This window comes from Bubalus bubalis, chromosome 9 (assembly GCF_019923935.1).
Source record: "Bubalus bubalis isolate 160015118507 breed Murrah chromosome 9, NDDB_SH_1, whole genome shotgun sequence".
NCBI classification, from domain to species: Eukaryota; Metazoa; Chordata; class Mammalia; order Artiodactyla; family Bovidae; genus Bubalus; species Bubalus bubalis.
The window spans coordinates 1,120,784-1,148,210 of NC_059165.1; the positions used below are offsets into that span (position 1 = coordinate 1,120,784).

General features: G+C 42.2%; 1 protein-coding gene across 18 annotated transcripts in view; it reads left to right on the forward strand.

The window, feature by feature from the left end:
* The window catches only part of TMEM232 (transmembrane protein 232), a 254,981-nt gene that overhangs the window by 212,593 nt on the left and 14,961 nt on the right, over nt 1-27,427 (forward strand). The window lies entirely within an intron of this gene.

Consider the following 27,427-nt stretch of genomic DNA (forward strand, 5'->3'; position numbering starts at 1 on the left):
TCTTTTCCAATGAGTCAGCTCTTCGCATCAGGTGGCCAAAGGATTGGAGTTTCAGCCTCAACATCAGTCCTTCCAATGAACACCCAGGACTGATCTCCTTTAGGAGGGACAGGTTGGATCTCCTTGCAGTCCAAGGGACTCTCAAGAGTCTTCTCCAACACCGCAGCTCAAAAGCATTAATTCTTCAGCGCTCAGCTTTCTTTATACTCCAACTCTCACATCCATACATGACCACTGGAAAAGCCAGCCTTGGCTAGCCGGACTTTTGTTGGAAAAGTAATGTCTCTGCTTTCTAATATGCTGTCTAGGTTGGTCCTAACTTTCCTTCTGAGGAGTACTACTACTGCTGCTAAGTCGCTAAGTCGTGTCCGACTCTGTGAGGCCCCACAGACGGCAGCCCACCAGCTCCCCCGTCCCTGGGATTCTCCAGGCAAGAGCACTGGAGTGGGTTGCCATTTCCTCCTCCAATGCATGAAAGTGAAAAGTGAAACGGAAGTCGCTAAGTCGTGTCCGCCTCTTAGCGACCCCATGGACTGCAGCCCACCAGGCTCCTCCACCCATGGGATTTTCCAGGGAAGAGTACTGGAGGGGGTGCCATTGCCTTCTCCGTCTGACAAGTAAGCGTCTTTTAATTTCATTGCTGCAATCGCCATCTACAGTGATTTTGGAGCCTACCCAAAAAACGTCTGACACTGTTTCCACTGTTTCCGCATCTATTTGCCATGAAGTGATGGGACCAGATGCCATGATCTTCGTTTTCTGAATGTTGAGCTTTAAGCCAACTTTTTCACTCTCCTCCTTCACTTTCATCAAGAGACTCTTTAGTTCCTCTTCACTTTCTGCCATAAGCATGATATCATCTGCATATCTGAGGTTATTGATATTTCTCCCAGCAATCTTGATTCCACCTTGTGCTTCTTCCAGCCCAGCATTTCTCATGATGTACTCTGCATATAAGTTAAATAAGCAGGGTGACAATATACAGCCTTGACATACTCCTTTTCCTATTTGGAACCAGTCTCTTGTTCCATGTCCAGTTCTAACTGTTGCTTCCTGACAGGCATACAGGTTTCTCAAGAGGCAGGTCAGGTGGTCTGGTATTCCCATCTCTTTCAGAATTTTCCACAGTTTATTGTGATCCACACAGTCAAAGGCTTTGGCATAGTCAATAAAGCAGAAATAGATGTTTTTCTGGAACTCTCTTGCTTTTTCCATGATCCATTGGATGTTGGCAATTTAATCTCTGGTTCCTCTGCCTTTTCTAAAACCAGCTTGAACATCAGGAAGTTCACAGTTCACGTATTGCTGAAGCCTGGCTTGGAGAATTTTGAGCATTACTTTGCTAGTGTGTGAGATGAGTGCAATTGTGTGGTAGTTTGAGCATTCTTTGGCATTGCCTTTCTTTGGGATTGGAATGAAAACTGACCTTTTCCAGTTCTGTGGCCACTGCTAAGTTTTCCAAATTTGCTGGCATATTGAGTGCAGCACTTTCACAGCATCATCTTTTAGGATTTGGAATAGCTCAACTGGAATTCCATCACCTCCACTAGCTTTGTTTGTAGTGATGCTTCCTAAGGCCCACTTGACTTCACATTCCAGGATGTCTGGGTCTAGGTGAGTGATCACACCATCATGATTATCTGGGTGATGAAGATCTTTTCTGTACAGTTCTTCTGTGTATTCTTGCCACCTTTCCTTAATATCTTCTGCTTCTGTTAGGTCCCTACCATTTCTGTCCTTTATCGAGCCCATCATTGCATGAAATGTTCCCTTGGTATCTCTAATTTTCTTAAAGAGATCTCTAGTCTTTCCCATTCTATTGTTTTCCTCTATTTCTTTGTATTAATCGCTGAGAAAGGCTTTCTTATCTCTCCTTGCTATTCTTTGGAACTCTGCATTCAAATGGGTATATCTTTCCTTTTCTCCTTTGCTTTTTGCTTCACGTCTTTTCACAGCTATTTCTATGGTCTCCTCAGACAACCACTTTTCTTTTTTGCATTTCTTTTTCTTGGGGATGGTCTTAATTCCTGTTTCCTGTACAATGTTACGAACCTCCATCCATAGTTCATCAGGCACTCTATCAGATCTAGTCCCTTAAATCTATTTCTCACTTCCCCTGTATAGTCATAAGGGATTTGATTTAGGTCATACCTGAATGGTCTAGTGGTTTTCTCCACTTTGTTCAATTTCAGTCTGAATTTGGCAATAAGGTGTTCATGATCCAAGCCACAGTCAGCTCCCAGTCTTGTTTTTGCTGACTGTATAGATCTTCTCCATCTTTGGCTACAAAGAATATAATCAATCTGATTTTGGTGTCGACCATCTGGTAATGTCCATGTGTAGAATCTTCTCTCGTGTTTTTGGAAGAGGGTGTTTGCTATGACCAGTGTGTTGTCTTGGCAAAACTCTATTAGCCTTTGCCCTGCTTCATTCCATATTCCAAGGCCAAATTTTCCTGTTACTTCAGATGTTTCTTGACTTCCTACTTTTGCATTCCAGTCTCCTGTAATGAAAAGGACATCTTTTTGGGTGTTAGTTCTAGAAGGTCTTGTAGGTCTTCATAGAACTGTTCAACTTCAGCTTCTTCCGGGTTACTGGTCAGGGCATAGACTTAAATTACCGTGATATTGAATGGTTTGCTTTGGAAACGAAAAGAGATCATTCTGTGGTTTTTGAGATTGCATCCAAGTACTTCATTTCGGACTCTTTTGTTGACCATGATGGCTACTCCATTTCTTCTGAGGGATTCCTGCCCACAGTAGTAGATATAATGGTCATCTGAGTTAAATTCACCCATTCCAGTCCATCTTGGTTCACTGATTCCTAGAATGTAGATATTCACTCTCGTCATCTCCTGTTTGACCACTTACAATTTGCCTTGATTCATGGACCTGACATTCCAGGTTCGTATGCAATATTGCTCTTTACACCATTGGACTTTGCTTCTATCACCAGTCCCATTCACAACTGGGTATTGATTTTGCTTTGGCTCCATCCCTTCATTCTTTCTGCAGTTATTTCTTACTGATCTCCAGTAGCATATTGGGCACCTATTGACCTGGGGAGTTCATCTTTCAGTGTCCTATCTTTTTTCTTTTCATACTGTTCATTGGGTTCTCAAGGCAAGGAAACTGAAGTGGTTTGCCATTCCCTTCTCCAGTGGACCACATTCTGTCAGACCTCTCCACCATGACCTGTCCATCATGGGTGGCCTCATATGGCATGGCTTAGTTTCACTGAGTTAGACAAGGCTGTGGTCCATGTGATCAGATTGGCTAGTTGTCCGTGACTGTAGTTTCAGTCTGTCTGCCCCGTGACCCCGTCTCTCAGTGCCTACTGTCTTACCTGGGTTTCTCCCCCTTGGACGCGGGGCCTCTCTTCACAGCTGCTGCAGCTGTGGGCCAGGAGCTGTGAGGAGACAGTGCGGCTGTTCTGAAGGCAGGACTGACAGTGTCTACCAGTGAATCGGGGACGAGAACAGGCGGAGGAAAGAGGGCTTTGGAATGAGTCCCATGGGTCTGAACTCAGCAACAGGAAGAATTCTGTCATTTAACCAGAATAAGAATGGTTTGGAGTGAGATCAGGGAAAAGATGGGGCTAAATGGGCAAAAATAATATGCTTGGGACATACAAAACGTAAGGTGTCTACTAAACGTTCAGTTATGATATGCATAGTGGCCTTTGTGTGTGTGTGAGAAGTGGCAAAATAACCTTAAAGGGAAAATTTTTAAATATTTAGAAAATGGTTTGAGCAAAAATAATGATTTTTTTGTAATATTTTGGAATAAAGGTTTATCCTCCTAATGCAGGTACTTTGGGGGTTAGCTTTTTGTTTTGATACAATTTCAAATATAAGAACATTTGCAAGGGTAGTACAAAAGGAGCCATGTATCCTTTTTCTAGATCACAGATCATTCAGTCCCTACTATTATCCATCCATCCATCTACTCACACAAATGAACACTCATATGATGTATATATGTTACACATACATATATATTTTTACTAAACCATTTGACAGACCACTTCAGACATCATGCCCCTTTATCCCTAAACACTTCAGTGTATCTCCCAAACAAGAACATTCTCTTATATAACCATAGAACAATGATCAAAATCAGGAAGTTGAAAGTGATACAATACTATTTTATAATTCCCAATTCATAGTCAAATTTCTCCAGTTGTCCTGGTAATTTCTTTTATAGCTATTTTCCCCCTAGATCCAATCCAGTCCAGGTTCACACGTTGCATTTAGCTGTCATGTCTCTTTTGTCTTACTTAGTCTGGAACCATTCTCTGTTTCTTTATCTTAACATTTTTACAGACTCCAGGAAATTACACTGTGGAACAACCAAAGTCAACTTGAGTTGACTTTTTCGTCATGATCAGCTTCAGGTTGTTTGTTCTTTGGCAAGAATAGCACAGACGTGACGTGTGCTTCTTAGTGTGTCATGTTAAGGATGATATTGGTTTATTCCATTATTAGCGATTTTAATTTTCATCTGCTGGTGAAGGGAGTGTCTAATAGATTTCTCCACCACAGAGTTACTCTACATTCTGTTCAGTTCCGTTCAGTTCAGTCACTCAGTAGTGTCTGACTCTCTGCGACCCCATGGGCTGCAGCACGCCAGGCCTCCCTGTCCATCGCCAACTCCCGGAGTCCACCCAAACCCATGTCCATCGAGTTGGTGATGCATCCAGCCATCTCATCCTCTATCGTCCCCTTCTCCTCCTGCCCTCAATCTTTCCCAGCATCAGGGTCTTTTCCAATGAGTCAGCTTTTCGTGTCAGGTGGCCAAAGTATTGGAGTTTCAGCTTTAGCATCAGTCCTTCCAAAGAACACCCAGGGCTGATCTCCTTTAGAATGGACTGGCTGTATCTCCTTGCAGTCCAAGGGACTCTCAAGAGTCTTTTCCAACACCACAGTTCAAAACCATCATGTCTTCTGCGCTCAGCTTTCTTTATAGTCCAACTCTCACATCCATACATGACCACTGGAAAAAGCATAGCCTTGACTAGACTACATTCTGTTAGGAATTATTTAAGTTATGGGAAAACATTTTGATACTATCCAAATGTCTTGTTCCCTTTTAAACCTTTACCCACTAGTTTAAGTATCCATTGATATTATTTGCCTAGCTACTCGGCTGCAAAATTGTGATTTTCTACCTCTGTCATTTCTACCACATTTATGAGTCAGCATTCTTCCAGAACAGCCTCCCCCACCTCCTTGCTTACTGATTTACTTATTCATGTATTTGTGTGGCTGTGGTTTCACGGATTCGCGTTTCTCTTCAGTTGTCATCTATTGGCACCACCCTCAACGCTGCCCAGTCCCAGCATTGCCAACCGGAGCCCCTTCAGGCAGGCGTCTGTCATTCCTATACATCCCGATTCTTAAGTGTTTCCATGCTTTCTGGAACAAAATACTCTCATCTTACATCTTTCCAGCCCCATTTCTGAAGTTAACTATTTACTCAAGGAACCCTGTCTTTTTTTAGTGGAAAATTACCTTTAGAAACCATTAAGAAATCAAGGACTCATGGGGTCTTACCAAGAAAAGTACTTTGAAAGACATCTGGGAGTCCTACTTCACAGCTACTTATTTTTAGTATCAGTGGCCGGGAGGCATGAGCTGGTAATATTTTAAATTACTGATATTAGATAAAAAGCAGGACTTATTTCTAAGATTTAAAAATACTTTGATTTTATATTTTTAAGATCAAACTCCGTGCTATATATTTTGAAGCTTTTTGCACCTTTTTACCTTAAGAGACATCAATCTTTTAAAGGATCAGAGAATAAAAGCTTTATTTAGTGCAAATAAGAGTTGGCTCATATAGTCTAAAGAGAGTTTTACCTTGCCTAGCAGCAGGAGGCAAGAAATGCAACTGATCCAGTTGAGAACAGGAGAAAGTTGATATTTACAAGGCCATAGCATAAATTGTGGTCTTTAATATGTGTATTTGATACAGGGACGTATGTAAACAAAATAACAAGACTGGAAAAGAAATGTGCCAAGATCAGTTTCCAAAATGCCATGAAATTTTGTCTACTCAAAGATGCCTGAAGATCCTGCCTCTAAATTAGTTATTCCTCTCACAGAGAGATGTGTTTTGATTCAATGCAGAACATAAAGCTGAAAGTAAGGGGGGAAAAAAGAACTGAGTAGAATAACTATAGTGTTTCACATCAGATGCAACTTTATGCAAGTCAGTCTAGCAAATGTTTATTTAGAGTTTTTTATATACAAGACTTCTAACCAAGCCAGTACAGCAAGGTCATGTTTTAAGATCCAGAGCATGTCATCTCTTCTAAGTGCTCTCTTCCACATAGGAAGGATATAAAAATAGTTTTTAAAATAAAAAATTTATACTCAAACCGAAAAAAAAAAACCAAGAAAAACATACTCATAAGTCAAAACCACAAAAGAAAAGAGTAGAAGTGAGTGAAGCTCAGCATGGTAGAGACTCCCATGGGATTAGTTACACGGGGATATCAAGGAAAAAAAGCAGCCTACATAGCGGGGGGGTCGTATCCAGGCTCACTGCCGTAGCATTGTAACATAAATGGGGAAATGATACTTTCATGAAGAATTTCTGTAGAACTGGCATGATTTCTTCTGTAAAAGTTGGAGAGAATTAATTAATGAATTCATTGGGTATTTCCTTTCTTGGAAGAAATTTAACTATGAAATTCCATTCCTTTGCGTTTATTTGAGTAGTCATACTGTACTCATTTCTTCTTGAATGAACTTTGTGATATTTACGGTTTTTGACTTCAAGGAATTTGCCTTTTGCATCTAAGCTGTTGAATTTATGAGCATTAAACTTTTTGTAATTTATGAGCATTAAATTTTTTGTAAACAAATTTGTAATTTGTTACCTTTTTATTGCTGTGGAATCTGTGATGTTTCCCTTTTCATTCTGATGTTACCAATTTGTATCTTCCATTTTTTGTTTTAATTTTTGTTGGATGAGTCTGTCTAGAGGTTCATCATTTTTATTGATCTTTGCAAAAACACAAGGCATTTGGTTTCCATTTACTCTTGTGTTATTTCCACTTTCAATTTCATTGATTATTGTTCATATACTTAAACTTTCTTTTACCTGTTCAGAGATCAGATCAGATCTGATCAGTCACTCAGTCATGTCTGACTCTTTGGGATCCCATGAATCCCAGCACGCTAGGCCTCCCTGTCCATCACCAACTCCTGGAGTTCACTCAGACTCACATCCATCGAGTCAGTGATGCCATCCAGCCATCTCATCCTCTGTCGTCCCCTTCTCCTCCTGCCCCCAATCCCTCCCAGCATCACAGTCTTTTCCAATGAGTCAACTCTTCGCATGAGGTGGCCAAAGTACTGGAGTTTCAGCTTGAGCATCAATCCTTCCAAAGAAATCCCAGGGCTGATCTCTTTCAGAATGGACTGGTTGGATCTCCTTGCAGTCCAAGGGACTCTCAAGAGTCTTCTCCAACACCACAGTTCAAAAGCATCAATTCTTCAGCACTCAGCCTTCTTCACAGTGCAACTCTCACATCCATACATGACCACAGGAAAAACCATAGCCTTGACTAGACGGACCTTTGTTGGCAAAGTAATGTCTCTGCTTTTGAATATGCTCTCTAGGTTGGTCATAACTTTCCTTCCAAGGAGTAAGCGTCTTTTAATTTCATGGCTGCAGTCACCATCTGCAGTGATTTTGGAGCCCAGAAAAATAAAGTCTGACACTGTTTCCACTGTTTCCCCATCTATTTCTCATGAAGTGGTGGGACCAGATGCCATGATCTTTGTTTTCTGAATGTTGGACCAGATGCCATGATCTTTGTTTTCTGAATGTTAAGCCAACTTTTTCACTCTCCACTTTCACTTTCATCAAGAGGCTTTTGAGTTCCTCTTAACTTTCTGCCATAAGGGTGGTGTCATCTGCATATCTGAGGTTATTGATATTTCTCCAAGCAATCTTGATTCCAGCTTGTGTTTCTTCCAGTCCACCGTTTCTCATGATGTACTCTGCATATAAGTTAAATAAACAGGGTGACAATATACAGCCTTGATGAACTCCTTTTCCTATTTGGAACCAGTCTGTTGTTCCATGTCCAGTTCTAACTGTTGCTTCCTGACCTGCATACAAATTTACCTGTTAGGGTTTAATTTTTCCTTTATTTTACCTGTTTCTTAAAGTGGAAGCTTAGCTCATCAATTTGAGACATTTTGCTTTCTGATATAAGCACTTAATGTTACACATTTCCCTCTAAGCACTGCTTTAACTGCATCCTACACATTTTATTTGTTTTCAATTGAAATTACCCATGTGACTGCCTCTTTTGACCCATGGGTTCTTTAGAGTATATAGTTTAATTCTAAGTATTTGGATATTTTTCAGGTATCCTTGCTGCTGCTTTCTAATTAAGGTAATTATTTTGGTAGTCTTAGACAGAGGATCCTTAGGCTACAGTCCATGGGGTTGCAGAGTCAGACACGACTGAGCGATTTAACTTAGAATAAGCTATTTATGATTTTTATGATCTTGTTGTTGTTCTGTCACTGTCGTGTCTGACTCTTTGCAATTCCATGGATTGCAGTGCTCCAGGCCTCCTTGCCCCATACTGTCTCCAAAAGTTTGCTCAAATTCATGTTCATTGCGTCAGTGATGCCATCCAACCATTGCACCCTCAGTCACCCCCTTGTCTTCCTGCCCTCAATCTTTCCCAGCATCAGGGTCTTTTCCAATGAGTCAGCTCTTTGCATCACTTGGTCAAAGTATTGAGCTTCAGCATCAGTCCTTCCAATGAATGTTCATGGTTGATTTCCTTTAGGATTGGCTGGCTTGATCCCCTTGCAGTCCGAGGGACTCTCAAGAGTCTTCTCCAACACCACAGTTCAAAAGCATCAATTCTTCAGCACTCAGCCTTTTTTATGGACTAGCTCTCACATCCATACATGGCTACTGGAAAAACTGTAGCCAAAGCCTTTGACAGTGTGGATCACAATAAACTGTGGAAAATTCTGAAAGAGATGGGAATACCAGACCACCTGACCTGCCTCTTGAGAAATCTGTATGCAGGTCAGGAAGCAACAGTTAGAACTGGACATGGAACAACAGACTGGTTCCAAATAGGAAAAGGAGTACGTCAAGGCTGTATATTGTCACCCTGCTTATTTAACTTATATGCAGAGTACATACATCATGAGAAACACTGGACTGGATGAAGCACAAGCTGGAATCAAGATTGCCGGGAGAAATATCAATAACCTCAGATATGCAGATGACACCACCCTTATGGCAGAAAGCGAAGAGGAGCTCAAAAGCCTCTTGATGAAAGTGAAAGTGGAGAGTGAAAAAGTTGGCTTAAAGCTCAACATTCAGAAAACGAAGATCATGGCATCTGGTCCCATCACTTCATGGGAAATAGATGGGGAAACAGTGGAAACAGTGTCAGACTTTATTTTTCTGGGCTCCAAAATCACTGCAGATGGTGACTGCAGCCATGAAATTAAAAGATGCTTACTCCTTGGAAGGAAAGTTATTACCAACCTAGAGAGCATATTCAAAAGCAGAGACATTACTTTGCCAACAAAGGTCCGGCTAGCCAAGGCTATGGTTTTTTCTGTGGTCATGTATGGATGTGAGACTTGGACTGTGAAGAAGGCTGAGTGCTGAAGAATTGATGCTTTTGAACTGTGGTGTTGGAGAAGACTCTTGAGAGTCCCTTGGACTGCAAGGAGATCCAACCAGTCCATTCTGAAAGAGATCAGCCCTGGGATTTCTTTGGAAGGATTGATGCTCAAGCTGAAACTCCAGTACTTTGGCCACCTCATGCGAAGAGTTGACTCATTGGAAAAGACTGATGCTGGGAAGGATTGGGGGCAGGAGGAGAAGGGGACGACAGAGGATGAGATGGCTGGATGGCATCACTGACTCGATGGATGTGAGTCTGAGTGAACTCCAGGAGTTGGTGATGGACTGGGAGGCCTGGTGTGCTGCGATTCATGGGGTTGCAAAGAGTTGGACACGACTGAGCAACTGAACTGAACTGATACAGACCTTTCTTGGCAAAGTGATGTCTCTGCTTTTTAATATGCTGTCTAGGTTGGTCAAAGCTTTTCTTCCAAGGAGCAAGCATCTTTTAATTTCATGGTTTCAGTCATCGTCTGCAATGATTTTGGAGCCCAAGAAAAAAATCTGTCACTGCTTCCACTTTTTCCCCATCTATTTGCCATGAAGTGATGGAATAGGACTTCATGATTTTAGTGTTTTGAATGTTGAGTTTTAAGCCAACTTTTTCATTCTTCTCTTTCACCTTCATCAAGATGCTCTTTAATTCCTCTTTGCTTTCCATTAGAGTGGTATCATCTGCAAATAATGTGTTAATTATATAAAGTTGGTTGATAGTTCTGTTTCAGGCTCTGATATCCTTATTGATTTTCTGTCTACTTGTTATAATAATTACTGAAAAAGAATTGCTGAAATGCCTAGGTATTATGGATACTTCAAATCCAAATTATGGATTTATCTTTTTTCTCTTTTCAGTTCCATTATTGTTTGCTTCATGTATTCTTAGGTTCATGGACAGTTAGGATTGTTTTTTATTCTTTGTGAATTGATTTTTTCCATTATTTTGTAATGTTATTTTTAGCCCTCATATTATTCCTTGTCCTGAAGTCTATGTCGCATTGCCTGAGGTATTTATGTTTTATAATTGGCCTTTATTTCTTGGCTTATGGAATTAAAACTGAGTGTTGGTTGTTATAAAGTGAAACAGTTGAAGAACTGAGCAGGCTGATTATGATGAATAATTCAAGTAAGGAAACCAGGGCTTAGTGAGTTCAGATAAGGCAACAGAGGCTCAAATGTGAGGCTGAGATGAGGAAACTGAGGCCTGGGAAGCCGTATGACACCCAGCTGGTTAGTGGCAGAGCCAGGCTAGCATCCTTACCCTGGGTAATCCCTAGTTCCACGAAAGTGAAAAGCAGCCTGCCAATGGATCTGCCCTGAATGAGCTCCTTACAATCTAATGGTCCTAAACTTATACAGTAGAGTTATAAACTCAGGTCACTTATTCCTGAGGTCCTCAGAATGGGGAATTCACTTTTGTTTGGTAAGAGAAATTATAGGGAACAGTTCATTGTGCTGCAGGGAAGTGGATCAAAGGAAGTCGTAAAGTCATTGTCCATATTCTCTAAGATGAGATTGTTGACAAGGCACAGCGATTTCTTATGCCATGAGTGAAGCAGTCACTTTTCAGGAGCAGTGGGGCCCTCAGAGTCAGCTCCATGGATTTGCTGTTACTTTGTGGTTTTCCAGGTTTGACTAACAAGCTGTCTAGTAAGCATGTCACACATTGAAAAGAGTATATGCGTGAATTCAAGTACAGTACTTTCCATTCTTTTTGGAAATGAACACTGTCCTGTATCACTTTCAGAGGGGAAGTTGTGATTGACAAATGCAGTTTTCATAAAGTCATTAGTACATTGCTTTTTAAATTTGCTCTTCCAATGTTGCTTTTCCTCCTGAACAGATTAATACAGAAAATGAAGACACTAGGCTATATATTGGGAAATCCGTTGTTGAAATGTTTTTTTATCCCCTACCCTTTCTTTCATTTCCTCTTATTCAAAATGCTACAGGAATCTTGAGATTTTTTTATAGCTATCCCTTTTAAGATACATTTTCAGAATCTTCTCAGAGAAGATTTGATGGAATCTTTTTCCAGCTCAGTAGGAGGATCCTAATTTACATCTCCTCATGGGTTGTCATGGCTTAAATTGATCTATACTGACCTGGTTTATTTTAAATCAATTCAAGATTTTTTTCTGTGTGCACACAGAACCGACTACTACCGTGCTTCAGATACTGCAAAATCAATCCCAAGGAGATTTAAGCAACCTGGATGGGTTCTTCAAATAAAAGTGTACTCAGGGTTGTACTGTTCAAAATTGAGAGGGGCACTGAGGCGCAACGAAGAAGCTGGAAGAGTTCAACCCACCAACTAGTCAAAAGTTGCATCGGTTGTCTGTGATGCAAGATACATTTTGCCCCACCTAATGTGTAAATATTATTTTTTACCATCTGCAGTGATTGCCAAAAAATCAAATCAAATAGCATTATATTTCTTTTAAGTATATGTTGTTTTTTTGTGGCAAGAGGGACAGTTGTTATTCTACTCCAGTTGTAAAGGTTGTAGCAGATTATTTCTTAGAGCCAAAATTCTGTAGCCAGCTTTACTTTAGAAGTAAGAGGTGAAAGAATCAATCTAAATTGAATAGGGGTCTATAGTAGTTTACTTTGCTAGAACATGCTGTGCTATTTAGCCAGATTCAACAAAAAATAGCAGTTGGAACTTCTCTCAGTATTTCAGCACTTGCTTGTAAACACATTTTCCCTTAAGTAAATTGCTGAACTATAAAAAGGTATATTTCTCATTGTATTTAGAAAAAGATCTCATACTTGGAAATATATTATATTATTAAGCTTTTAAAATACCAAATGTGCAATAAATGCTGTTCATAAATGCTTATAAGATTAAGTATTAATATAGTAATACTGTTAACAAGGTAAAGGGATATGAGTTCCTAGAAGGGAAAGAAAAATTCATGCTGGAAGAAATTAGGAAGTGTTTAATTGATAGTAAGTCACTTAACTTAGGCCTTAAGGAAGAAATAGATTTTGCACATGGGAAAAAAATTATATGTGAAAAGAAGAGTATAAACAAGTTCATTGAAGGAGAGGATTACGGGAAATTTGAAAACAGTGACTAGAAAATTTAGGCACTCACTGCATGAGGAAAAAAATGAAAGATGAGGTAGAACAGGACTGCTATGGCCAGATAATGGTGACCCCTGCAGACCGCCCCCCTCCCCAACTTTGCTTTTTAAGCTATGAGGAGCCATCGTTTTAGGGCTATGGAAACACATCATTAAATAACAGGATTTAGTCATAAAAGCGTTATCTAAAAGGTATATTTTCAGAGTGTCTTTTACTTCAGGAAAATATGCTATGTTCTGGAGATAAAGGGGAGTATCTTTGCTTTCAAGGGATTTTGAGTTTAAAGGAAGAGATAGAAAGAAAAGAAAGTGAAGTCACTCAGTCGTGTCCGACTCTGTGAGCCGGTGGGACCGTAGCCTACCAGGCTCCTCCGTCCATGGGATTCTCCAGGCAAGAATACTGGAGTGGGTTGCCATTTGATGTGCAAATGAAAAGCCTATGAAGGTTGACAGAGCAGGGTAGGAAGGACACAGAGGAGAAAATTATGTCAGAGGACACTTTCAGCTCCAGAAACAAGAAGATCTAGAATTATCAGTGGCCCTTCTCTCCTGTTCCATCAGATCCAGCTGTGGCCCCTTCCCAGGTGACCCGCGCAGACACTCTTGCCCGGGGCCCCCCAGCTCACTGTCCCGGTGCGTTGTTCCCGGGGAGGCAGGGCCTCCCGACTCGGCTCCCGCACCCCGTAGTCAGATGAGAACCAAGAGGATGGGCCTGTGGGCTGGCTGTCCAAGACCACGCAGTGAGCTCCGCTGGACGCGAAGGAGCCTCTGCCGGAGAACCAGTCCGGCTCGGGGCGGGGGTGCGGAGCCCCTGGAAGGCGGGAGAGCCTGGTATAGTCGGGTTTCCTTGCTTCCATCTCCTCAGTTAGAACCTGTCTGACACCTGTTCTCATTGGCTAGGGCTCGTGTTAAATTGTTGTTGAATCTTGTGATTAGTTTCACCTGCATTTGTGAGGGTAAACCCTGAGGGTGAATCCAGGATCTACTTTAGCGAGATTGATCAAGCGACAGGTTACAAGATGGACCAAAAGTTCAGAGGTTTGGCGGTAATAAAAAGTACATGTGAGTGTGTCAAACGTGATTAGAGCGTAGACAACAGAGATGAAAACCAAGCAAAAAACTGGAAACACAGCTTCAGGAAGCTATTTGGACGTGAAGAGCAAGAGAGGAAGGAAAGTAACTAGAGCAAGCCAGGGATGTTGAGTCTAGGTAGCTGAGAGGTTGATGGCGCTTTTATGAAAATAGGGAACAAGGAAAAGGGACACATTTTAGAAGGCTCGTTAGCCTTTTGAAAGCAAGAATCTGCTTTGTAGTTCCAGAATCTAAGAGCTGAGTACTTGGAAAGTGCTCCAGAAATATTCATTTAATTAATGACAAATTTTAAAAAGTACTTCAGTTTTAGATACACCGAGCTTTTAATGCCACTAAAATATGCAAGTAGAGATGTCCACTTATTAGTTGCAAATCCTCCTAGGGAGAGGTGTCATTAAGTCTCCATGATTACAGTGAACGGAGTGACGGCAAGCAGAGAAAACTCTGGAACAATCCCTTTAGTTAGAGGGGAAGAAAATTCAGAGAAAGCATAAACACAGCAGATGGAAGAGGGAAAATGGAAAGAAAGAAAAAAAAAGTCTCAGAAGATAGGAAAAAATGTCTCCAAATAGAGAATTTTTTAAAAGGGCTAGTTAGGCACATTCTGTGACATGGACTTGTTAAGAACAAAAAATAATCATTTCACTTTACAATTAGAGATTAAAAAACAGTTGTATTTTTAACAATTTTGTAAATGGTTTTTACTTTCTTTATGAAACTTTAGGGACATGGAAATAAAACAGTATATATTATAAAAGTACAAATTGTCTATGATCACATCTCTTTGAAATAAGCGCTGCTAAATTTGGCATATTTCCTTAAGGTTATTTTAACTATATGGAACTAGTCAGTGGAAAATGCATCAGTTGTCAAATGCACCGTTTGGCAATATAAAATTACCTTTGTTAAGCTGTATAATGGTTTTTGCCTTAAATTCCACTTTGTCTGAAAACAGGACTGAAACTCCTGATATTTTAATGCTTGGATTTTCCTAACAAATCATTCTTATTCCTTTTAATTTTAATATCATTTTGTTTCAATAGTCTCTTGTAAGCAACATTTAGTTTTTTCTTTGGCTTCTATAGAACTAGTGGCCTTTACTTTTATTGCTACAGTTTGGGTGTCTTGCCTTCTCTTTGTTTTATATACTATTTAGAGTTCGTTATTTCTCTTTTGATTTGCCTCAATTATTAGGAAGGCATGTATTCTGGCTTTAATTATTCTCATGAGTACATTCACAGTTCTCAAGAAACACTACATGTCAAAGGTTACCAAAGGCAATAATAAAATATATGTCTTGCATCATATCTCCCTTTTGATCATTTCCCCACTCCATATGACAGGGAGGATGTAACACACTTTTACTTCTTTTTACTCAGCTTTCTCACATTTTAAAACTATAATGTGTATTTTGAGATCCATATAATACTTCCCTGGTGGCTCAGCTGGTAAAGAATCCGCCTGCAATGCAGGAGATCTGGGCTCAATCCCTGGGTTGGGAAGATCCCCTGGAGAAGGGGAAGGCTACCCACTCCAGTGTTATAGAGAATTCCATGGACCATATAGTCCATGGGGGTCACAAAGAGTTGGACACAACTGACTGACTTTCACTTTCATAATATTATTTAAATTTACTAAATATTTTATCTTTAAGCAGCATTCTAATTTTATCCAACTTTTAAAACGAATTGGCATTTGTTTATTAGCTACAGTGGGTCTTGCTGTGGTACACGAGATCTGTGTGGTCACGCGGGGTCTCTCACCATGGCACGTAGACGCTGATGGTGGTGGCGGGCTCAGCTGCTACTCAGCACACAGGATCCTGGACCCCCGGCTAAGGACTGAACCTGCGTCCCCTGCATTGCCAGGCAGATTTTAACTGGACCACCAGAGACGTCCCTATCTAACTTTAAAAAACTTTATATGCGTATAGTTGATTTATGGTGGTGTTCCAGTTTTTGAAGACAGAGAGTGGGATTCTTCCAGCTCTGCTTTTTATTCTCAGGATTGCTTTAGCTTTTTGGGGTCATTTGTGTTTCCATACAAATTAAAACATTTGTTTTGTGTGTTCTGGTTCTGTTAAAAAATGCCATTGGCAATTTGATAGGGATTGCATTGAATGTGTAGATTGCCTTGGGAAGTATAGTCATTTTGACAGTATTGATTCTTCTGATGCAAGATCATGCTGTGTCTCTCCATCTGTTTGAGTTATCTTTGATTTCTTTCATCAGTGTCTTCTACTTTTCAAAGTACAGGTCTTCTGCCTCCTTAGGTAGGTTTATTCCTAGGTATTTTTTCCTTTTTGTTGCAATGGTGAATGGAATTTCTGATTTTTCTTTCTGATTTTTCATTGTTCATATATAGGAATGCAAGAGATTTCTGTGTATAAATTTTGTACCCTATAATTTTACAAGATTCATGGATTAGCTCTAGTAGTTTTCTGGTAGCTTCTTTGCAATCTTCTATGTATAGTATCATGTCACTGTAAACAGGGACAGTTTGACTTCTTCTTTCCCAGTTTGAATTCCTTTTATTTCCTTTTCTTCTCTGATTGCCATGGCTGGGACTTCCAAAACTATGTTGCATAGACGTGACAAGAGTGGACATCCTTGTCTGTTCCTGATCTTAGAGGGAAAGCTTTCAGCTTTTTAAGTTTTGTTTCTTCTGCATATACGGGATGATGTATCATTCTTCTTGCCTCCCAACAGTTTAGAGATTCTTTTGGAAGTTCTCTTCTACTTGCCATGTATTAAAGAGAGTTCTCTATAGGACTAGTATTTCCAAACAGACTGGATTCACAGGTGATCCCGGTGTCCGTCTTTGCACATCCGCATGCAGTGGACGCCTTACTGGGAGCCACAGCCTGGTGGGATCCCGGTGTCCATCTTTGCACATCCGCATGCAGTGGACGCCTTACTGCGGGCACAGCCTGGTGGCACACTAATAGCCCGAGCGCCAGCGCGGCTCCCTGTCCCCACCAGCTTGTTCCTAACGTGGCTGCATGGGAAGGTGAGGAGCTTATTTTCCCGTCCATTCTACCTACATCTCTAAACTCTGAACAGTGCTGTTATCCTCAGTCTGTTTGGGAAGCAGGGCCCTTCCCAAATCTGCAAGATTCTGCTACCCTGGCCCCCAGTAGAATTTCATTTGTGGTAAGTAACCTTTGTAGGATATGATATAATCCTGCCCACCAATTTTTAAATTATTTTTTTGTGATCTACAGGAGCTAACTGTATGTATGGGAGAGATGATAATGGGAGAGGGAAAGTGCCTTTCTCTAAGTGCTGCAAAAATCAGTACTTGTATGGATGGCTGGAGAAGGCAATGGCACCCCACTCCAGCACTCTTGCCTGGAAAATCCCATGGACGGAGGAGCCTGGTAGGCTGCAGTCCATGGGGTCACTAAGAGTCGAAACGACTGATCAACTTGACTTTCACTTTTCACTTTCCTGCATTGGAGAAGGAAATGGCAACCCACTCCAGTGTTCTTGCCTGAGAATCCCAGGGACAGGGGAGCCTGGTGGGCTGTCATCTCTGGGGTCGCACAGAGTCGGACATGACTGAAGCGACTTAACAGCAGCAGCATTGATGGCTGGTAAAGACCTTGGGAGCAAATTGTTATAGAATCAGGACGGTCTCCTCCCATGTGAGCATTTCCCTCTGTTTCCATTTGAAGCATACTGGTGGGTCCTCACTTGCATTTTGAAATCCAATTCCAATGACTCGTATGTCACTAAAGCTTGCCTCATGGTAATATAGATTCTGGGTTGTGCTCCACTTTTCTGTATCCTCCCCAGTCATATCCCAATCAAGAATATATTATAATTGATTAGAGTGAGAGTGTTCCTGTTCAGTCACTCAGTTGTGTCCAACTCTTTGTGACCCCATGGATTGCAGCACACCAGGCTTCCCTGTCCTTCACTATCTCCTGAAGTTTGCTCAAACTAGCATCTGTTGAGTTGGTGATGCCATCCAAACATCTCATTCTCTGTCCCCCCCACCCCCCACCCTGCCCCCCCCACCCCCATCTTCCTGCCTTCAACCTTTCCCAGCATCAGGTTCTTTTCCAATGAGCTGGTTCCTTGCATCAGGTGACCAAAGTAATTGGAGCTTTAGCATCAGTCATTCCAATGAATGTTTAGGGCTGATTTCTTGACTGGTTTGGTCTTCTTTCAGTCCAAGTTATTCTCAAGAATCTCCAGCATCACAATTCGAAGGCATCAATTCTTTGGTGCTTAGGGATACTGCAAGCCTAGCATTAGTGTATTTTAAAGATGTGAATTGTGTTCAGAGTTTGGTCCTTTTAGCTATGATTAACAACAAATCCCAAAGGAAGGCAATGCCAAAGCATGCTCAAACTACTGCACAATTGCACTCATCTCACACGCCAGTAAAGTAATGCTCAAAATTCTCCCAGCCAGGCTTCAACAATACATGAACCGTGAACTTCCAGATGTTTAAGCTGGTTTTAGAAAAGGCAGAGGAACCAGAGACTAAATTGCCAACATCCGCTGGATCATTGGAAAAGCAAGAGAGTTTCAGAAAAACATCTGTTTCTGCTTTATTGACTATGCCAAAGCCTTTGACTGTGTGGATCACAATAAACTGTAGAAAATTCTGAAAGAGATGGGAATACCAGACCACCTGACCTGCCTCTTGAGAAATCTGTGTGCAGGTCAGGAAGCAACAGTTAGAATTGGATGTGGAACAACAGACTGTTTCCAAATAGGACAAGAAGTATGTCAAGGCTGTATACTGTCACCCTGCTTATTTAACTTGTATGCAGAGGACATCATGAGAAACACTGGGCTGGACGAACCACAAGCTAGAATCAAGATTTCCAGGAGAAATATCAACAATCTCAGATATGTAGATGATACCACCCTTATAGCAGAAAGTGAAGAAGACTTAAAGAGCCTCTTGATAAAAATGAAAGAGGAGAGTGAAACAGTTGGCTTAAAACTCAACATTCAGAAAACTAAGATCATGGCATCTGGTCCCATCACTTCGTGGCAAATAGAGGGGGAAACAGTTGAAATAGTGGCAGACTTTATTTTTGGGGGCTCAAAAATCACTGCAGATGGTGCCTGCAGCCATGAAATTAAAAGACGTTTACTTCTTGGAATAAGAGTTATGACCAACCTAGACAGCATATTAAAAAGCAGAGACATTACGTTGCCAACAAAGGTCCATCTAATCAAGGCTATGGTTTTTCCAGTAGTCATGTATGGATGTGAGAGTTGGACTATAAAGAAAGCTGAGTGACAAAGAATTGATGCTTTTGAACTGTGGTGTTGGAGGAGACTCTTGAGAGTCCCTTGGACTTCAAGGAGATCCAACCAGTCCATCCTAAAGGAAATCAGTCCTGAATATGCATTGGAAGGAGTGATGTTGGAGCTGAAACTCCAATGCTTTGGCCACTTGATGCAAAGAGATGACTCATTGGAAAAGACCCTGATGCTGGGAAAGATTGACGGCAGGAGGAGAAGGGGACAACAGAGGATGAGATGGTTGGATGGCATCACTGACTCAATGAACATGAGTTTGAGTGAACTCCAGGAGTTGGTGATGGACAAGGAGGCATGGTGTGCTGCAGTCCCTGGGGTCACAAAGAGTCAGACACAACTGAGCAACTGAACTGACTGAAGAACAAATTATTTGTAATATACCTCACAATTATGTAAACATGCCAGCATGTTAAGAAACCATAGTTGAGAACTAGAATAGAATAGGCTTCCCTTGTGGCTCAGCTAGTAAAGAATCTGCCTGCAATGCAGGAGACCTGGGTTAAAACACTGGTGGGATCTTAATATTTAGGCAGTCTTAGTAGTAGGCTTCCCTGTTGGCTCAGCTAGTAAAGAATCTGCCTGCAATGCAGTAGACCTGGGTTCTATCCCTGGGTTGGGAAGATCCCCTGGAAAAGGGAAAGGCTACCCACTCCAGTATTCTGGCCTGGAGAATTCCACGGACTGTATAGTCCATGGGGTCACAGTCGGACACAACTGAGCGCCTGTCACTTGCAGTAGTTGAGCCTCAAGCCTAAAGTCCTATCCTATTATCTTTTCTAACCAGCAACGGTTGAGTCATTCAGAAGCAGAAAAGTGAGGGAAAAAATGTTATCTTATATGTCCCCATTAGCCCATCCCCATATCTGTATGTTGCTATGGAAATCAATTGCTCCTCTGGTAAGACACCTCTTCCAGTCTTTCATATTCTCTGACTATTCTGTTTCAATACCTATTGAAATAGTCCCACATCATTAAGTATTTCTTGTTCAGTCTGCACAATTGTCAGAGTAATACCTTTGAAACAGAATTTTGATCATACTATTTCACTGCTTAAAGGCCTTCAAAGACTGCAAGGATGTTGTAATGAATGAAGGTAATGTCTTCACACAGAACGGTGAAATTCAGAGTCCTTATTTTCCACCTGTTATTTCCTTTCTCTCTCTAGGACCCAGAATGACATCTCAGGTAGGAGTTTGGGCTATGTCCCTGTCTGATACTAAGGAAAAGGCCTATAGATATCTGGGGGTTCCCCAAGGAAATGACTTTACTCTTGTGCTAGACAGAGCCTAAAAAAGCCTCCAGTGGTCCCTGCTTCTTGATGTTTATGCCCTTGTATACTCACCACCCCCCCGCGCCTCGCCTTTTTTTTTTTTTTTTTTACTGTTTTTTTAAATGTAACTTTTATGTTGTAGGTGATTTACAGGGTTGTGTTAGTCTTGTGTGCACAGTGAAGCGATTCGGTTATGTGTGTCTACATATCCATTCTTTTTCAGATGATTTTCCCATTTAGGCTATTACAGAGTATTATGTGGAGTTCCCTGAGCTATACAGTAGATCTTTATTGATTACATACTTTATATAGTAATGTGTATATGTTAATCCCAACCTCCTAATTTTTCCCTCTGCACCATCTTTCCCCTTTCATGACCATAAGGTTGTTTTGAAATCTGTGAGTCTTGTTTCTATTTTGTAAATAAGTTCGTGTCATTTCTTTAGACTCCACATATAAATAACATCATGTATTTGTCCTTCTCTCTCTTACTTCACTGTATGCTAAATATGATATCATATTGTTTCTGAATGATTTCCCAACTTTACTTTCTGTTTCCTTTATCACTCTTAATTTTCCTGTTTCTAGTTGTGGCCTTTTCTTTTCCACCTAGAGAAGTTCCTTTAGGATTTCTTGTAGAGCTGGTTGGGTGCTGCCGAATTTTCTTAGCTTTGCTTGTCTGTAAAGCTTTTGATTTCTCCATCAAATATGAATGAGAACCTTGCTGGGTAGGTGTATTCATGGTTATAGGTTTTCCCCTTTCATCACTTGAAATATATATTGTGCCACACCCTTCTGGCCTGCAGAGTTTCTGTTGAAAATCAGTTGATAACCTTATGGAGATTCCCTTGTATGTTACTTAATGCTTTGCCTTTGTTTTTAATTTTTGTCAATCTGATACCATGTGTCTGTTTGATTAACAGGTGTGTTGGGTTTATCCAGTATGGCACTCTCATGCATCCCAGACTTGCAGGTGTTTCCCTTCCCATGTTGGAAGCTTTTCCTCTAGTAGCTCTTCAAATATTTTCTTAGGTTCTTTCTCTCTCTCGCCTCTTTCTGGGACCCTTATAATGCAAATGCTGGTGAGTTTAATGTTGTCCCAGAGGTCTCTTAGGCTGTCCTCATTCCTTTTCATTCTTCTTTCTTTATTCTGTCCTGCAGCAGTGACTTCCACCAATCTATTTTCAGCTCACTTATTTGTTCTTCTGCTTCATTTATTCTGCTATTGATTTCTTCTAGTTTCATTTCAGTTATTGTTTATCTCTGTTTGTTCTTTAAAGCTTCTGTGTGTGTTAGTCACTCAGTCGTGTCCAACTCTTTGTGACCCCATAGACTAGCCCTCCAGGCTCCTCCGTGCATGGGATTTCCTAGCCAAGAATACCGGAGTGGGTAGCCATTCCCTTCTCCAGGGGATCTTCCCAACCCGGGGATGGAACCCAGGTCTCCTGCATTGCAGGTAGGTTCTTTACTATCTGAGCCACCAGAGATGCCCAAACACAGCTGCTAAAACCTGGGATTGAACCAGGGACTTTGACATTTCTTGTATCCTCTTAGTCTGTGCCTCTATTATTTTTCCCAGATCTTGGATCATCTTCAGTATTATTACTCTGAATTCTTCTTCAGATAGATTGTCCATCTCCACTTCACTTAGCTGTTCTTTGGGGGTTCCACCTTCGTCCTTCATCTGGAACATATTTCTCTGCCATCCTTTTGTGTAACTTTCTTTGTTTGTGGTCTCCACTCCGCAGGGAACTGCAGTTCTTGTTCCCAGGGTCTGCCCCCTGGTGTGTGAAGCTGGTCCAGAGGCTTGTGCAGGCGTCCTGGCGGGAGGGACTAGCGGCTGCCCACTTACTGATGGACGTGCAGAGGCACGAGAGCATTCCTTTGCTGGCAGGCCATGTCAAGCAAGGTGTTTATAGGTGGCTGTGGGGCCAGGACAGCTTCATGTCTGCTGATAGATGGGGCTGTGGTTCCACCCTGTTCATTGTTCGGCCTGAGGCATCCCAGCACTGGAGCTTGCAGGCTTTGGGTGGGGCCCAAGTGGTGACCTCAGGAGAGCTCACGCCCGTGAATGCTTTGGGGGCCTCCGTCACTGGATTCCTTGCCTCCGCAGTGAGCCACCGCGGACGCCTGCCTCCCCTGGAGAAAGCCCCGACCTCTGCGGTCGGCTCAGCCGTGAGTCCTCGGGAGTCCCAGTGCTCTGCCCTGGGTCTCGGCGTGTGTAACATCTGTGCGCTCCCCCAGAGTGGAGTCTCTGTGCCCCAATCCCTGGAGCTCCCGCTGGAGCCCCGGGGCCTTCAAAGCCAGACGCTCGGGGCTCCTCCTCCTTCTGACGTCAGATGCCAGGCTGAGGGGCCTGACGTGGGGCTCAGAGCGCTCCTCTGGCTCACCGGGGCTTCTCCTCGGGCGTAGAATGCCTTTTTAGGTAGTTTTGAGTCTTTCTTTTTTCTAAATTGTCAGTGGTTCCTCAAAAGTTAGTCGTGAGGTTGGCGTTTTCCTGAGAGGAGGTTCACTCGAGTCCTTCTGCTGCTGCTGCTGCTGAGTCGCTTCAGTCGTGTCCGACTCTGTGCGACCCCATAGACGGCAGCCCACCAGCCGTCCTGGGACTCTGCAGGCAAGAACGCTGGAGTGGGGTGCCAGTGCCTTCTCCAATGCATGAAAGGGAAAAGAGAAAGTGAAGTCGCTTAGTCGTGTCCGACTCTGTGCGACCCCATAGACGGCAGCCCACCAGCCGTCCTGGGATTCTCCGGGCAAGAACGCTGGAGTGGGGTGCCAGTGCCTTCTCCCGTGCATGAAGGTGAAAAGTGCAAGTGAAGTCGCTCAGTCGTATCCGACTCTTCGCGACCCCATGGACCGCAGCCCCCCAGGCTCCTCCGTCCATGGGATTCTCCAGGCAGGAGTACTGGAGTGCGGTGCCATCGCCTGCTCTGAGTCCTTCTACGCCTCTTGTCTCCAGCCTCCTCGTATTTTCCCTCATGGTATTTTAATCCAGGGTCACCTAGCGCGCAAGGCACAACAGCAGCCCTCCAGAGGCTTCCGGTTCACGTGCCCGGAACCCGCAGACTGACCTCCGGCTTCCGGCCGCCGCCGACGGGCGGACGCGGCCTCCGCAGTCCCGCGCAGCCGCAGGGGCTGCCGGCCCCGCCGTCAGAGCCCGGGAGTGCGCCTGCTCCTTTTTTCTTGAGTGTGGACTGGACTTAGTGATGCACTTGCAACGAACAGAGTACGGCAGAAGGAAGGAGATGTCATTTCCAAGATTAGGTTACAAAGGACAGGGGCTTCCGTCTTAGAGACTCTCGCGCGCTCAGTAACCCTGAGGGGAATGCACTCCCGCGTTTTCCCAGTGCGCGTCTAGAATGTCCCGAAGGCAACAGCAGTGAGGACTGGGGCTCACCAACCCTCACAAGAATCTGCTTGGACCCCCCCTGCAGGAACTTCCTGCAGGCTCTGCCAGCGTCTTGATCAGCGGCCTGTTGAGAGACCCTGAGCCAAAGGCCAGGCCCAAATCCCTGACCTAGAAAAACGGAAATGATGGGTGTTTGTTGCTTTAAGCTGCTTATTTAGGGGTACTTTGTTATTCAGTAACATCATTAATATAATCACTTCCCAATCTCTCCATGATGAGGCCCATTAATTAATAAGCCCCAACAACCCATCCATGGCTTCCCCTTGCCTTTTTATTATTTTGCCTTTTGTCATGAGTAATTGAGAAGGGCCATGAGGAATATTTGGGGAATGATGGTTAATTTTCTCAAAAATAGTGATGGTTCCATGAGCATAATATATATATCATAGTGTATTAAATTATTTTGGAGAAGGAAATGGCAACCCACCCCAGTATCCTTTCCTGGAGAATCACCGTGAGTCCTTGGGGTTGCAAAAAGTCAGACACAACTGAAGTGACTTAGCACACACACAGCACACATACCTTATTATTTGCTATTTATACCTCAATAAAGCTGTTAAAATATGACAGATATATAGGATAAACCAAATATTTGAAAAACAAACTCCAGTATAATAGACAGGGACTGAAATAAATTACATGTAAAGAAATAATCTAAGAATAAAATGTAAAGAAATTAAACTCAAAGAATACTGAAACAGTGCAAAATGATAGAAGGAATTTTTTTAATCTATAATAATTATCTTCTGAGAAATAAATGAAAATGTTTTCATCCATGAAAAAGGGAGGCTATAGAAAAAGAGCAGTGTGAGAAAGAAACTATTCTCAGAAATTAAAAATGTAATAATGGAAGCTAAAAATTCAACAGAAGGTTTGGAAGATAAAGTTTATGGGATCTCTAGAAAGTATAATAAAGACAAAGAGGAAAAATGGGAACAAAAAGATAAAATTAAAGACACAATTCTGGAGGTCTAACATTTGAATAAAGGGAGTCCTGAGCATGGAGGAGATATAAAGAAGACAAAGGGGAGTTATTTATCAATGAAATTTGAAAAATTAAACCCACATTTGTACATTTTAGTGGCCCAAATAGTGCTCAAAAAATAAATTTGAAAAGACTTACCATAAGGCATTTTGTATTAGTTATCATTGCTTGCATGCTAAGTCTCTTCAGTCATGTCCGACTCTTTGCGACCCTCTGCACTATAGCCCACCAGGCTCCTCTGTCCATGGGATTCTCCAGGCAAGAATACTGGAGTGGGTTGCCATGTCCTCCAAGGGGATCTTCCTGACCCAGGGATAGAACCTGCTCCTCTTATGTCTCCTGCATTGGCAGGCAGGTTCTTTACCATAGTGCCACCTGGGAAGCCTATATTAGTTATCACTGGCGCTCAGTCGTGTCCGACTCTGTGACCCATGGACTGTAGCCCTCCAGCCTTCTGTTCATGGGATTTCCCAGGCAAGAATACCTGAGTCAGTTGCCATTTCCTCCTCCAAGAGATCTTCCTGACCCAGGGATCATACCAGTGTCTCTTATGTCCCCTGCATTGGCAGGCAGATTCCTTACGGCTAGCGCCACCTGGGAAGCCCATTAGTTACCATTGCTCTGTAATAAATGACTACGAAAACAAAACAAAACAAAACTATACATTATCTCACAGTTTCATTGGGTCAGGAATCCAGACATATTAATAGCTTAGTTGGGCCTACTGTTTCAGAATCTCTCACAAGGCTCCAATCAAAGTGTTGGTCAAGACTAGGGTCTCATCTGCAGGCAAAGCAGGGAAGGCTCATCTTCTAAGATTACTCACAAATTAGGCAGGATTTAGTTCCTTGTGGTTACTAGACTAGCACCTCAACAACTTGCAGCCTTCTGGACACAGACCATCCTTAGCTCTTGTCTTGTGGACCTCTCCAATATGGCAACATGATTTGCCAAAGCATAGATGCCAAGAAGGCAAAAGAGAATTTTCCAGTAAGACAAAAATCACATCTAATCATAGGAGTGATACCCATTACCTCTGTCATATTCTGTTGTTTAGAAACAAGTCATTGTGTCAGCTGCGTACTCAAGAGAGATACACATGGGGCATGAGAGCTAGGAGGTGGGGACTACTGGGGACCTTCTTGAAAATCTATTACGCTCCTTATGAAAATTGAAAAACTAAGGGAAAAGGAAGCTTAAAACTTCCTGTGATAGAGAGAACCATTAGTGGTCGTAAAACATTTCATGTGCTTCTTTATTTTTCCCAGAAGACTTTCTTGCAGTTAGATGAGTAGTGATTCTTAACCAGGAGTGATTCTGCCTCCCAGGAGACCCTGGCAGTGCTAACAGACATTTGTCACAGTCGAGAGTGTCACCGCTATCTAGTGGACAAAGCCAGACGTGTTGCTAAATATCCCACAATGTGCAAGACAACCACCCCCCACGGCCTCTCCCACCCCAGCCCAGCAGAATAATGTATCCAGTCCAAATGTCAATATGGTTGAAATTTAGAAACCCTGGGTTTGAATCACTTGTTTTTTGCTGACTACCATGAGCAGAAGTGACACGATTTAATTTAATTGCCAAAGCAATTAAAAACTAGCGTCTTTCCTCTCAAGTCTTTCTCTGTCAAAGTGAACTTGAAAGCCACATATTGAAATGGTGGCATTACACGATGGAAAGACCCTGAGTTCCCAGGTCACCAGATGGAGAATTCCTAATGAATTATATCAGAGTTTATGGAAGCAAGAAGTAAACATTTGTTTTGTTAATTGTGATTTCAACATTTGTCTATTGAGAAAATTAGCAATAAATAAATCATACAGTTTCAGAAAGAATAAACAGTCTACACAAATGCCTGGGAATCTGGATGGCATCAGATGCCATGAAAGCCAGCCTCAGAACCTAGAAGGCAGTGGAGCAGTTCCCCCAGTGCACCGAGGGACAATAATACCTACTCTAGAATAATAAGTATCTGTTGGTATTTAAATATATTTGGTTTATAATGTTTGGAAATAGATAAGATTTCATATAAAACTTTATCTAACTGTATGCTGTTATTTAGTTTGGGTAGAGTTCAAATAACAAATGACATGAATTTATCCCTGCCTCAACTTATTAAATATATGGGTTTCCTGGGTGGCTCAGACGTTAAAGAATCTGCCTGCAATGCGGGAGACCTGGGTTCGATCCCTGGGTTGGGAAGATCCCCTGGAGAAGGGAAAGGCTACCCACTCCAGTATTCTGGCAAGAATTTCCTGGACAGAGGAGCCTGGCAGGCTACAGTCCATGAGGTTACATTATTAAATACAAGGGTAGAATAAATGCATTTTCATATCATTTACCTTCTATTCATCATCTTCTTAAGAGTCTCTTCCCAAATGAAGGGATAAATCAAGGGTAAGAAACAGACAACAATGAATTCAGAAAACAGTGGCCCTAACAGAGACCAGTGGTCAGGAGTATTCCCAGGATGACTGTGATGGGAGCCTAGCAGGTTCCAGCTGGTGTAAGAAGACACTTAATGTAACATGTTCAAAACTGAAGTCTCCATCCAACCTTATTCTCCATCCAACCTATGTCCCTGAAAGGGCTCTTTGAGACTCAGTTAAGTTTT